At 41.8% G+C, this 12,965-nt stretch overlaps 1 long non-coding RNA gene across 6 annotated transcripts in view; it reads left to right on the top strand.

Annotated features, from left to right (window-relative positions):
* Positions 1 to 12,965, top strand: part of LOC142826921 (uncharacterized) — a 175,363-nt gene that overhangs the window by 43,074 nt on the left and 119,324 nt on the right. The gene's annotated exons all lie outside the window — the stretch shown is intronic.

Here is a 12,965-nt window from a genome sequence, read left to right as displayed (position 1 = left end):
CATCAACTGTAACAAAAATATGGATGAAAGTGCTATATATTATGTTAGCCAGAACTGACAGAAAACAGACGCGTACAGGCACTGTAAACCTTGTAATTAACATTGGACTAATGTTGTAAAGTGGGGACTAAGTTTTTCCATGGGCAACAAAAGAGATGAACTGAAGTTTTAGACGACCACAGTGTGCAGTTAAATATAAAGTGGGCTCATTTCAAAAGAAATTATCTTTCCAGCTCCTCTCTGAAACATTAACTGCTTCTCTGATATGAAAGAATAGGATGTCTAGCTGTTAGCCTTCTAGTGCCTATTAATTGGCCTAGTATTATAACGAAGGGAACTATTTTATATATTTAAGATATTAAAAAGTCATTAGTGATACTGGGTGTCCCAAATTTTAGGTCCCTAACTTGAGATGTCTTAAAGGGGGCTGATCTTTTATTTTCCAGAGTGGTGATGCACTAGTTTTTATGTACTTTAATTCCTCTTTTATAAACATAATAAAAGATGTTTACTTGTGTTTCTAATCTCGGTAGCTAAAAGGCATGGAAGGAACCATGATGCAATGTCATTTTAATAGACTTTTATGCTTCTGTTTCAAAAATTGCTACTTAAAGTTAAATCTAAGGCATAATTCCTCTGCTGACAAGTGAAATTCCAAATTAATGTTTTATAATCATTGAAAGATGGCATACTAAGCTTCTTCTAGATGTCCTAAGGCACTGGTTTTTTTTAGCTTAAACTGTTCTCAAAATAGTGGTGATAAAATTTGTATTGAAATAAAAATGGTAACAAATGTTCTATATTTATTAGAATGATGTAATTTCAGTAGTACCTCTTGTGATTTGAAGTTATTAAACTTGAAAATGGTTACTGATCCTCAGCCCAACTCAATCTCTTCACTACTCCAGAAGTGAACATGGCAGACTCCATGCCTTTTCAAATCTCTAGGTTTCACAAATTCATATTGTTTGGACATAAGCCAGTTCTGACCTTTTATGGAGAATAAATGTATATTCAGGCACTTTTATTTGCCTGATTTCAAATCTATGCAAACATCAGATGTTTGGAAGTTTAATCCAAATGTTTGGATTAATTTATAAATATATACTAGTTATGAAACCGCAGGTTCTCATACACTTTTAGTTCAAAAGTTAACTTCATACAGTCCATATATACTTTTTTTTTTAAGCATTTGCTCTTTCAATTTGGAATTTTGTATGTATGGCATCTGTGCAGTGATGTTTAGTTGGGACAAATATGGCTACTCCGCAAAAAAATCATAGCAGCTAAAACTTGTGTTCTTGAGGAGGATATCTTCATCAACCTCTGCAGATGTGAATACCCATGGATATAAAGCACATATTTGCAGGGCTTGCTACACATACAAAATGATGAGCGCTCAATTAGCTATGCCACCTGGAGAGATCTGGGAGTCATTGTGGATAGTTCTCTGAAAACATCCGTTCAATGTGCAGTGGAAGGCAAAAGTGAACAGAACATGGGGAATCAATAAGAAAGGGATAGGTAATATGAGAAAATATATTGCTTCTATATAAATCCACAGAACACCCACGTATTGAGTACTGCATGCAAATGTGGTTGCCCCATCTCAAAAAAGATATATTGGAATTTGAAAATGTTCAGAAAAGGGCAATAGAAATTATTAGGGTATGGAATGACTGCCAAATGACATGAGATGATGACGGGGACTCAGCAGCTTGGAAAAGGGATGACTAAGGATGGGTATGATATAGGTATATAAAATCATGACTGGTGTAGAGAAAGTAGATAAGTGCTATTTAGTCTGTCTTCTAACACGAGTTAGAGGTCACCAAATGAAATTAATAGGTTTAAAACTAACAAAATGAAGTTTCCTATCAAACAGACTTTTTTTATTATGCCCAGGAGGCTGCCAAATAGAATGAATTAGAGGGTGAGCTAATCTTACACTAGCATTTCCTGGTATGAAGGATTCTTGTGACAGTTTCTTTGAAAAGCTTCCACATCTGTTGTTTGTAGCAGACCTTAGAAATTCCACAAGAGGAGTCCTCTCAGGCTATAGAAGAGTCTTTTTCTCTGCTCTCTGAAATTCCATTCCAACTGAGATGTGTAGTTGGGATTGTTTTTCAACGTGCATTACTTTGCAACAAAATAAAGAATCGAATATTGCTGCTTCTCTTTTCCTTTGTTTTCCTCAATGAGATCTTGGCAGCCTGACAATCGCTTAAGATTCCAAGCTGAGCTCATAGTGTTGCTGCAGCAGCACCAGATACTGTAACAAGAACATGAGTGAGTTGTCCAAGAAGCTGTAGCAAAAGGAGGTAGACGGTGTTGGGTTGCCCCTTAACCTGGCACGTAGGTGTCAGTAACTCATTCCTAATAGGATGTACAACACTCAAGAGGAGCTTTCACAACTACTTTGGAGCAAGAGTGACAAAGAGTTATTTGATCTTTTCTTACTGCTGTCTGAGCTCTAAAGGGGATGGGGAGAGGCTGTTCTCAGTGGTTGCAAATGACTGAATGAGAAGCAATGGTCTCGAGTTGGAGTGGGAGACGTCTAAATCGGATATTAGAGAAAACTATTTCACTGAGAGGGTGATGAAGCACTGGAATGGGTTACCTAAGGAGGTATCTCCGTCTCTAGAGAATATTAAATCCTTGCTTGACAAAGCTTTGGCTGGGGTGATTTAGATGGGAATTGACACACACAAATCTGTACTGGGGGGGAGGGGGGGAAGCTATGCTTGACAAGTCAGGCACTTTGCTTTGATCATTTACTGTTTTTCCCCATAAAGTCTGCATTATTTCAGTCACAAACCTGCTTCACAAGAAGGCCAAATGAAGGTTGCGGGTGCACTTCTAAACCAGCTCCTCCCAGCACCAGCTCGTGCTTCCCCCACTTGCTGCCTCTGACACAGAGGTGGTGGGGAAGAGGGAGTGTGTAGCTGACTTGACTACCCGATAAGCATATGCGTATCGAGTAGTCAGTTGCCTATTCCCTTACATCCCTAGAACAAGTACATAACTTTGAAATAGGAAGTATTACAATCTAAATATGTTCTGACAAAGGATGGTGGAGAGAGCCACACAATAGGTAAATAACTGAAAGCTGGGACCCTGACTCCCAGTCCAGCACCATACCTAATAGATCATTCTGCTTCTCAAAAGGCAAACTGGCTTCACTCATTATATGGTGTGGTTTCTGACCATTTCCTTATAAGGCCTTAGTGATTGAATATCAGCACATGAATCTGTGGCTTGTGTTCTGAAGCAATAGAACATAATATTGTATTTAACCTTTGACTCTCTTTTTACATTATACAGTCTTATTAATGAATGACAACAGTAATTTGCAAAGAGTAGAATTTTTAAAGTATTGACCTTAAGCACTTAAAGCTAGCAAGCATTTCATTGTATTTGATAAAGACGAATAGTAAATCCTGTCCCTTTGTGTTGATGCCACAGCTCTCTTAACTACATCATTTCCACTAACATTAGACAAAAAAACCTAAGTAAATTAAGTTTCTCATTAGGATGTTTTGTTCATATGTAAACATACATCTCTCTTTATCTCTCTCCATGGGGGATTGGATATGGAAAAGGTAAGTACCCTGGCTGTATTGCATTTGGCAAAGGACACCTGTGAGATGCAGCTGCTCATAACTTGTTGTCTACATGAGAATGGAACTATAGGCACTGGAATTTCTTGTTTTCAATCTAGCACATTTCTATTTTTCATATGCTTCATGAATGCCTGGACATTGTGCAAGTTAATACCACTTATTTCGTTGGTAATACTGTGTGCTAAACTGATAACTTAAGACAATGATGTCCAACCTTTTTAAGCACAAGATCGCTTTTTCTATTTAAGTGCAATCCAGGATCTACCTCACACCTAAATATCCTTGCCTCACCTCCGCTGTGCCCCTTCTCTGAGGCCCCACCCCTGCTCACTCCATCTTCCCCCATACTGCCTTGCTTTCACCACGCAGGAGCAGAGGATTGGGGCAGAGATGCTGGTCTTGGGCTAAGGGATTTGGAGTGGTAGCAGGGCGCTCAGCTGAGCTTTGGCTAGGGGTTGGGGTGCAGGAGGGAGTTGATGACACAGGCTTTGTAAGAGAATTTGGGTCTAGGGGGCTCAGGGCTAGGGCAGGGACTTGGGGTGCAGGAGTGGCTTCATGATGGGCAGGGGTTAGTAGCTGGCTCCAGCTGGGCCCTGCTTACCTCAGATGGCTCCTGGGTGGTGGTACAGTGGGGCTAAGGCAGGCCTTGCCCTGGCCCTGCACCACTCTCAAACGCAGCCAGCAAACTCGCTCCACCCCAAGCCCTCCTTGTGCTCCCTCCTCCGTTCTGTGGAGTTAGAATACTGGGTGGGAGAGGAGGTATCCTGACATCTGTGCACCTCCTCTCCCTTCCCTCTCTGCACAGCAAGTTGAAGGCTCCTGGGGAGGGGAGGCAAGCTCTAAGGCAAAGGGCAAGAGATGCAGAGCAGAGTGGGGAGGGGCAGTTGAAGTGCTGGCAGTTGATAGACTCTAGGCCAAACCAGTCAGGATCACCTGTTACGGGCTCCAAAATCTACCAGTAAATCCCAAGCTATTGGTTGACCACTGATTTTAAGATTTTTCTTATGAACATTCAGAATACAATTCAGATGGTTGCTTAAGTCTTTCACAAAAAGTAAATGGCACATAAGAAAAAGGGAAAAAGCTTTTGCCCCATTTTAATTTTTTTTTTAAACTACAGTATAAGTAGACATCATCCAGAGATGTCTTTCCTTCCACTTGAAAAAACACTATGGCTTTCTTGGTTCCAAGAAAATGTATGAGCCTCAGATGTGTTCTTGGCAGTTGCTGTGGCGTTACTCAGGAAAGCTTCTTAGAAATAAGAAAAATTGGCACTAAAGAGAATGATACAATTTATTCAGTATAAAACATTTTAATCCTGAAGTCTGTACAAGTTCTAAGCATACTAATATAAATTTATTGAAATATAGCATGACATTTTATTTATATCCCATTTTAAATGACTGCAGTCAGTTAGCTTTTATAAATAATAATAAACTGATACCATACTGATCTTGGTGAGTGGAATGGACTGAAGAGGATACTCTTGCATCAAGTGCATATAGTAGAGTTTGAACAAATTTTCCAGATGCATTACCTAAAATGAACATTTTATGAATGTTGTTTTTTTTACTTCACTGCATAATACATACAAAAAAGCAAAGAAATGTAGGTTCTTTATCTTGATAAATTAAACGAAGTGAAACTGATCTTACTGGTTTTCATAGTTATTTTCAGGTATGTATACACATCTATTTCTAACGTTAACAGATTTTTAATGAATTTGGCCATATTAAAAAAGAAACATGACCTATTTTTTTCCCTTACTTTAACAGAGCTATGGTTTCCTTAAAATTTTGGAAACATGGAACTCCTAAGGACGTATGTCTCGATCTATATGGCTTCTAAATGTAATGCACTACATATCAATGTCTGTGGAAACGCAAAAAACCATAGTTGCACATGATACTCACTCAGAGGTTGGGCTCTTAACAGAAAGGAAATAACCAGAGAATTTGAGGCTTTTTAAACATTGAATATGTCACCTTCCCTCCACTTATGACCAGAGAGCACACGGTGAGGTAACTATTTGATTAGGCAGAATAGCAATGTTAGTTACATATGTGAAAACTGAAATGTTGGCCCACTAGCAATTAAATAGATAAGACAGCAGTTGTTCCTTTATAAAACATTAATCTTCCTTATCGGAATAAAAACCCAAATCCTTAGAATGGTGAAAGCTACCAAAGAGGTTTGGCTACTGACAGGACCTCTGTAATCAGGACTTCCATTATTTGGCAATATCTGTTGTTTGGCATCCTCGTGGGTGCTCCTGGACTGGAGCACACGGAGGTGGGTGGGGGGAGGTGGATGAGGGGGAGGGGAGAACTGGGCCACAGGCTCACAACTTCTCTCCTGCCCTGCCTGAACTTCCAGAGCACAGCAAATAGCTCATTTGCAGTAATCAAGCTCAGGGAGTGAGAATACTTGGGGCATGTCTAAACTACATCCCTCTTTCGAAACAGTGATGTAAATTAGACAGATCAAAATTGCAAATGAAGCCGGAATTTGAAATTCCAGTCCTTCGTTTGCATAATGGCAGCCATGCGTTTTAGAAGAACAGCTTTTTGAAAGTGAAACTGTCATCTAGACATCTTTTTCGAAAGATCCTGTACTTTCACCCTGTAGTCTAGGGTGAACATGTGCCAATTTAAAATCTTACAAAGCATCCTGTATACTTGTTCAAATGTGGCTTACTGGACAATGTGTGCTGGAGGTGGTATTAGGATGAAAATTTGGCATCTCTTATTTAGGAACTTCCTAATGTGACACATTCTACATGATTTTTTTCCAGTTAATAGGATTAAAAAAATGAATACATGTATTGGGTCTTGGTTACGCACTGAGATTTTTCTAACACAAGGATCAAGCTCTTGTGTATGGCTTTTCCAAGATGAAGCTGTTTTACCATGCAAACAAATTAATGTCAACATTTTATTCCTGAAAAGTTGAAAAAATTCCTGTTTATATGAGTAAGAATTTATAGAAATGGCTCATAATTAGAAGAAAGAAGCTTGCTAAGCAGGGACTTGACTTGCAGAGTGCTCTGAGTGCGTTACCACAGCAAGGCTTAACTTGAAATAAGCTACCCAAATTGAGCTAAGTCAATTGCGTAGCTTATTTCAAAATAGCTTATTTTGAAATTGGGACCGTCTACACAGCACTTATTTCAAAATAGAGCACTCTTCCTCTGACTTTCCTTACCCCTTGTACAGGAGTAGGAGTAAGAAGTCCTCCATCTTGAAAGTATTTTGACATTGTTAAATCAACTGCCTGATGTGTAGACATGCACTAAGTTATTTCAAAATAATACCAGTTATTTCAAAATAATTTTGCTGTGTAGAAGTACTCTGAGAGCAAGAGGAGGTATTCTGATCAGGAGGCTAAATACCCTCCCCTGCCCGGACTGGTTAGGCCTGTTTCCCCCACTGTTCAAAGAACAGAGCTAAGTAGACATCATTTGGAACCTTTTTCTTATTTCAGTTGTGTTGGACTTGTGTTTCTTCTTCTTTGCTGGCTATGAGATGAAATCACTGGGAGCTGAAATCACTTGAGACAGAGTAGAACTCACAGCCAAGAAATGAATGGCAGTAGACAGTGACTCTCATCTAGCAGGGTGATGGCAGAGTGGCATGATAAGTTAACAAGAAGGTGATCAGAGAGGGTGTGGGGCCCCTACCAGATGAAGGAGGTAACCTAGTGACAGATGATGTGGGGAAAGCTGAAGTACTAAATGCTTTCTTTGCCTCTGTATTCACTGACAAGGTCAGCTCCCAGACTAATGCGCTAAGTGATGCAAGATGGGATGAAGATGGATAGCCCTTGGTGGGTAAAGAACAGGTTAGGAACTATTTAGAAAAGCTAAACGTACACAAATCCATGGGTCCGGACTTAATGCATTGAGGGAGTTGTCAAATGTCATTGAGGAGCCTTTGGCCATGACCTTTGAAAAATCGTGGCGATCAGGAGAGATCCCGGATGACTGGAAAAAGGCAACTGTAGTACCCATCTTCAAAAAAGGGAAGGAGGACAATCCAGGGAACTATAGGCCGGTCAGTCTTACTTCGGTTCCTGAAGAAACCATGAATGGGATCCGTAAGGAATCCATTTTGAGGCACTTGGAAAAGAGGAAAGTGAGCAGAAATAGTCTGCATGGATTCACAAAGGGCAAGTCGTGCCTGACCAATCTGATTATCTTCTATGATGAGGTAACTGGCTCTGTGGACATGGGAAAGTCAGTGGATGTGAGATACCTTGACTCTAGCAGGCTTTTGATACGGTCGCCCACAATAGTCTTGCCAGCAAGTTAAGGGAATATGGATTGGACAAATGGATGGTAAGATGGATAGAAAGCTGGCTAGAAGTCTGGGACTAACGGTTAGTGATCAACGGCTCGGTGTCAGGATGGCGGTCGGTTTCTAGAGAAGTGCCCCAAGATTCCATTCTAGGACTTGTTTTGTTCAATATTTTTATTAATGACCTGGATGAGGGGATGGATTGCATCCTCAGCAAGTTGCAGATGACACTAAGCTAAGGGGAGAGGTAAATATGCTTGAGGGCAGAGTTAGGGTCCAGAGTGACTTAGACAAATTGGAGGATTGGGCCACAAGAAATCTGATGAGGTTCAACAAGGACAAGTGCAGAGTCCTGCACTTGGGACGGAAGAATCCCAAGCATTGTTACAGGCTGGGGACCCACCGGCTAAGTAGTAGTTCTGCAGAAAAGGACCTGGGGGTTACAGTGGATGAGAAGCTGGATATGAGTCAACAGTGTGCCCTTGTAGCCAAGAAGGCTAATGACATTAGGGTGCATTAAGAGGAGCTTTGCCAGCAGATCCAGAGATGTCATTATTCCCCTTCATTCGGCTCTGGTGAGGCCACACCTGGAGTATTGTGTCCAGTTCTGGGCCCCCACTTCAATGCATCCACATCCTTTTTGTGAAGGGTCCAGCAGAGGGTGACCAAAATGATTAGGGGGATGGAGCACATGACCTATGAGGAGAGGCTGAGGGAGTTGGGTCTGTTTAGTCTGCAGAAGCGAAGAGTGAGGGGGGATTTGATAGCAGCCTTCAACTTCCTGAAGGAAGGTTCCAAAGAGGATGGAGAAAGGCTGTTCTCAGTAGTGACAGATGGCAGAACAAGGAGCAATGGTCTCAAGTTGTGGAGGGAGAGGTCCAGGTTGGATATTAGGAAAAACTATTTCACTAGGAGAGTGGTGAAGCACTGGAATGGGTTACCTTAGGGAAGTAGTGGAGTCTCCATCCCTAGTGGTGTTTAAGTCTCCACTTGATAAAGCCCTTGCTGGATTGATTTAGTTGGGATTGGTCCTACCTAGAGCAGGGGGCTGGACTTGATGACCTTCTGAGGTCTCTTCCAGCTCTGATTCTTTGTGGCCAGCGGAATGGCGAGTGACCAGTGGAGTAAGTTTCCTCTACTTGGTCTTCCAGATGATTTCCATTAAGCAATATGGAATCCTTACAGAATGGTACTCCACTTTGACCACCTGGGAGGGTGTCACCTCTAAGTTATGAAGCTGAATATGCAAGAGGAAGATTTTAATTTCTTCTTTCAAGTTCTAAATGCCTTAATGCATAGAATTTATTTTTTGCTTTATTAAAAGTCATACTTTTCCCATGGTTATACATTGTTTGACAGTATATTTTATCAGTCTTAATTAAATTAATGCTTTTTTTAAAACGTAGTCGCTTCATTTTATTTTTTCCAAAGGAGGTGAACATTTGCTCCTGCTGTGTGTCTGGGGCTTTCTTCACTCCCCCACCATCTGGCTTCTGCTGGGAGTCGGGAGCAGCCCCCGCTCCGACAGCTCCTATTGGGAGCTGAAGCTTCCCTCCCAGGCTGTGTTCTCCTCCACACTGCAGCTTACTGGAAATTGAAGGATTCTCGGGTGCCAGAGCAGAGCTGCAGAGACTGGAGGCTCCTTTCTTCTCCCCAGAGTGGCAGCAGGGAGCCCTTACTAACTGGTTCTGATGGCTGTGAGCATGTGAGGGAAGGTGCAGGGAGAAGCCCAGCAGAAGCTGTGTGCATACAAACACACATTGCTGCATAGGGTCACCTGAAAATTTGGTCACTAAGGACGGTCCTGCATATGACTGAACAACTGAGTGATCTAGCTTTATATGAGCACGCTATTCTATGGCCTCTTCCATGGTCATAAATACCATTCTTCTTGCTAAGAATCTGTTGTACAGGTATCCTTACAAAGCAGAGCAGACCTTACATTATGTTTCTGAAGTTCTGTCATACTCAAAAGAGGATGCTGAGCACCTCAGCACTTGCTAGCTCTAAGGATTAACAAATCAAGTATTGAATTGCAGTCTCTTGTAATTCGGGGAGGATTGTTAATGCTGAGCTGCCTTAGAACATCTCCTCAACTTAGGATATATTTATCAATTATATCTGTATTTCTGTTACCAAGATGGACAAGGACATTGTGAGCAAGCTCCTGAGATGCAGTTTTTGCTATTTTGCTGTTAGAACAAATAATTCTAGCAGATGGTACATTAATAAGTAACTCACTGTAATTAGACTCTATGGTGAAATCTAGCAAAGGTTTGTAATGGTAACAAGTCATCATGGCACTTCAAAGGCACCAGTCTTCTCACATTGTGAAAGCATTAAAACAAATCAAGCTAATTCATTCTGCTGCTTCGTTTATGTTGTGGAAACACTGACTAAAAATACACTTTTATTTCACAGCGCTTGGTTTTGGGAATCGAACTATAAAGTAACAATAACCCTGATCTGAAGACCAGCACAGAAATTACTCATAGCAGTAAAAAATGCAAGTGTTCTGTGTAGCAAATTGAAATTCAACATTAAACACGTTTTGAAATAAAAGTAACAATATATGAAATGCATCAAATACCTAAGAATTATGCTATTATAAATACATGCCTAATAGATGGATTTTTTTAAAATAACACAGAAGTGAGGCTGACAAGTTTAAGGCTTCTGAAGGGGCTGTTTGAGGAAGATAATCAGGGTCCATATCCCTTCCATCCCATTTAACTTTGTTTTGGCTGACCTCTGGATCAAATCTCTGACTGTTTTGGGGGGCTTAGGAGTGGCTAGTAGGGTATTTATTAAATTAGTGTAATTCCTACAAAGCCACTCATGTCAGAGTGAAAAATGATTTAATCTGCAGTGTGAACTATATGAAATTGTGGTTCCCTCTAGAATTATTTACTAATGGTTTTCAGATGTTGTCCCCCCCCCCCCGCCCTGTTTCATGGGGAAGCTGATACTTTAGTTGGGTATGCTACCTCCATAAAGACTGAAATGTTGAGTATTAGCAAGAAAATGAAATTCTAATAGGCCCTTTTTGTCTAATGCCTGACAATAGGTCATCTCAAGACTCCATCTCAATGTACCATTTTCTTTGGAAGGATGCTGGTAGTCGGGAGGAGAAATTGGAGTGTTTGGAGGTGGGGAATTATTATGTTTAGGATTTATAAGTTAACCATAACACTTTAGTTCCCCAGATCCCATTTCCACACTCCCAGAAAAGCCCCTCTCCTTTAGCACTCTATCTTTTTGGGTATATAATTTCTTTACTGGGGTTTATGTTGAGGTATATTTCTTGTTGTCGTAGGCTCTAATGTCTCTGCATCTTGTAGGATTTTTCATTTTGTTAAGGGACAATGCCCCTTTCATCTTAAGCACAGTGATCGGTCACCTTTGGTGGAGGAACAAAGCATTGACCCAACTCACACAAGGAGAGGGGAGAAGCCACTCGAAGCAAGCATGAAGGGGAGGCTTGAACCACATCTTGGGAAGAAGGGCTACTGTCAAAGCTGACCAACCAGACACACTTGTTCCCTTCTTATGGGTCCCTGCATAGACTGTTGTTCCTTAGAGTGGACCAGTAAAGGAAACAAAATTATTGGCTCTATATTGCAGTCTTGATGGCTCTCAGGGTTTGTCTAGACTACAGGCTTTTGTTGACAGATACTGTCGACAAAGCTTCTGTCGACAAAGAGCGCCTAGACTACATCCAGTTCTGTCAAAGCAAGCTGCTTTGTCGACATGATAGTTTAGATGCAATAACACCTTCTGTTGACAGAATTCTGACACAAGGCATTATTCCTTGTAGAATGAGGTTTACTGCGGTCAACAAAACTGCTGAGTTCTGTCGATGTTATGTCAACAGTACTCAGTGGCAGTGTAGACGCAGGTGTAGTTTTGTCAACAAAAGTCCACTTTTGTTGACAAAACCCTGTAGTCTAGACACACCCTCAGTGATGTTGCTTCAACTTAACAAGGAGCAGCTGTCAGGGTTTGCTCAGACAAGCCCAGTCTTGTGCTCAAGATACAAAACAAAATTAATACTTTGATATAGATCACCATTACATCACATCTGAAAAGTTTTGTGTTTTGGTTTTTGATATTCCCAATCTGATTGTTCATGTGCTCTTCCTTCATGCTGCTCTAGTTAAAAAGTTTCTTAACTCCACTTTTAGTACAGGTTGGATGTCCCTGGTTCAGCATCCTCAGGACCTGAGGGCTCCCAAACCAGGGGAGGTCTATGCTCCCCTGCTGGCTTCCCTGCTCCCAGGCTCTTCTCCCTGGAGTTTGCAAGGGGCTCCCATTTTGCCACTTACATGCTGCTAACAAAGTTCCCTGGGATTCTAACTGGGGACACCTGGCTGCTGCTGGTCCCGCTGCCACTGGGGGTTCCTTGGGCCCCCCAGCCATGTGTCTCCTACTACCACCAGGCCCTGTTCCTGCTGGAGGATCCCTTGCCAGGGCCATCCTGCCACCCCAGCCCTGCTTCTAGTGGAGATTCCTCATATTCCCTGGCTGAGGCTCCTGGCCATACTGCTGTTGGGAGTTTCCTGGTCTGGGGCCACCTGGTTGCTTCTGGCCACACTGTCAAGGATAATCCTGCTCTCATCAGGGATTCCCTGGCCAGGCTGCCACTTGACCCTTCTGCTGCAAGGGGTTCCCTAGCCTGGCCTGGGTTCCGCTGTGTGGCCCAGTTGCTGATGTGTTCCCGTGGCTGGATCCTGTTCCTGGCCTCCCAAGCTCCTTGGTCCTGACCGGCCATGGATAATGCTGGACCTGAGAATCCTGGGATTTGGGAGGATGATCCTATATTCTTGCCACCATTTTCTATTGCATTTCTATTATTTCAGTTCTCAGACTTATTTCAGTCTGTAAGTAGCAGTTCTGCTGAAATCAGCCTGAATTTGAGCATGAATGCTCCCTCTGTCCCACTGCTGTTGCTTTACCATGATATGCAATTCCTAGAGGAAAGCATGTTGGACTCCTGCTTGCGTATTTTTGGAGAGGAAATGAGGTGCTTCAGTGACCAGGAAGACTC

The sequence above is a fragment of the Pelodiscus sinensis genome, chromosome 1, assembly GCF_049634645.1.
Source record: "Pelodiscus sinensis isolate JC-2024 chromosome 1, ASM4963464v1, whole genome shotgun sequence".
In the NCBI taxonomy this organism is placed as follows: Eukaryota; Metazoa; Chordata; order Testudines; family Trionychidae; genus Pelodiscus; species Pelodiscus sinensis.
This window is presented reverse-complemented; position numbering and strand designations above follow the sequence as displayed.